At 35.9% G+C, this 1616-nt stretch overlaps 1 protein-coding gene across 1 annotated transcript in view; it reads right to left on the bottom strand.

Annotated features, from left to right (window-relative positions):
* The window catches only part of ANO3 (anoctamin 3), a 376853-nt gene that overhangs the window by 65700 nt on the left and 309537 nt on the right, over nucleotides 1–1616 (bottom strand). The window lies entirely within an intron of this gene.

Below are 1616 nucleotides of genomic sequence, written 5' to 3'. Positions count from 1 at the left end.
AATGATGAGTCACTTATTAACAACATGAGATATGCAGATGGCAAAGCTTTGCTTGCTGAAAGAGAGATAGATTTGGTACATTTACTGATAAAGAGAAAAGATTACAACTTCCTTATGGATAACAAATACAAAATCTTCACATCTGTATTAATAAGTAAACAACCTGATAAACACATAAGAAAAGACTGATGTTGTTAAGGATTTTACTTCATTTGGATCCACAGTCAATATCCATGGAGGACTCTCACATTGCTGGTGACCCACAACCAACTCAGAGCTGACCAGCTGACCCTCCATTGGGTTGAAGAACAGTCAAGAAATCATATATTGTGTTGGACACAGTGCAAAAAACCCCTTTTTTTATTACAAATGAAACATGTCACTTCAAGGAGTAAAGTTTGCCTAACTCATGTCATGGTATTTCTGTTATTTCATGAGCATGGAAAAGCTGGTGAATGAACAAGGAAAACTGAAAAATTCCCATCTCTGAGTGACAGTATTAAGGAATAATATGTAGAATATAGTATGGACTGTCAGAAATACAAATAAACGTGTTTTAGAAGTATTGCCAGAAAATTCCTCAGGAAAAAGGGTGGAAGACTGTCCCAGGCATGCTGAACATGTAACAGGAGGGATCAGGCCCTAGAGAAGGATATTATGCTTGGAAAAGTAGGAAGCCAACCAAAAAAAGAAAGACGCTAAACGAAATGGATTGGTACAGTGACTGCAGCAATTGGCTCGAGCACAGTGGAGATGATGAGGAGAGGGAAAGATTTCAATCTGTTTTACCTAAAGTAATGGTGAGTTGGAATCAGCTCAATGGAACCTAACAACAACGATGAAAGGAAACTAATTCATCAGCTCCTAACAACAACAACAACAACATGGATAGAAATACTTTAAGCACCCAGAGAGAATAGTGGCTAGATGATGAGCACTGTATTGGAACAGATGAGAGGAAGACCAAAAGGAATACATAATTAGGAATTTTAGGTATAACAACCATCTGAAACTAGAGGTGCATTGCAGAGTGGACTAGGGGGACGAGGGAAAGGAGGGGAGGGACGATACTGTGCAACAATGAATGATTAAATATATGATTAATCTCCTCTGTGTGAAAATCTCCTGGAGGATAAAATATGATCAAATATATCTTGAGTCATTTCTGACTCAAGAGTACATTAAAACAGCAATATAAAAATAAATAGGTTTATAGTTATTTTATGTGAGGGTTCTTGAGTGACATTATTTATGAATAAAATAGAAATTGACAGAATATTATTTTAGATTGTAAAGCATATTTTTTCAGTATTTTGTTAGAAACAGGATGATTTCATAGATGCTAGTAGCATTAAGGATGCATTATTTTTTTTCTGTTAAGTTATATGGTATTGTAAAGAAAAATGAAATGCCACTCTTTTTGGATCCTTCAATTGTGTTCTCTTTTGTTCCATTTTTGTTCTGACACCAACTGTACACGTAGCATTCCCTCCTGTAATATGAACCACCAGGAGCTCAAGCAGACCTCATGAGATAAAAAGACCACCAGGTCTACCTATGACTTCAAGGTTGAAACCTCATAATATTTTTACTTATAACATGACTACAAAATTAGG

Source organism: Elephantulus edwardii, unplaced genomic scaffold, assembly GCF_000299155.1.
Source record: "Elephantulus edwardii isolate Elephantulus edwardi_28Jun2011 unplaced genomic scaffold, EleEdw1.0 scaffold00029, whole genome shotgun sequence".
NCBI classification, from domain to species: Eukaryota; Metazoa; Chordata; class Mammalia; order Macroscelidea; family Macroscelididae; genus Elephantulus; species Elephantulus edwardii.
This window is presented reverse-complemented; position numbering and strand designations above follow the sequence as displayed.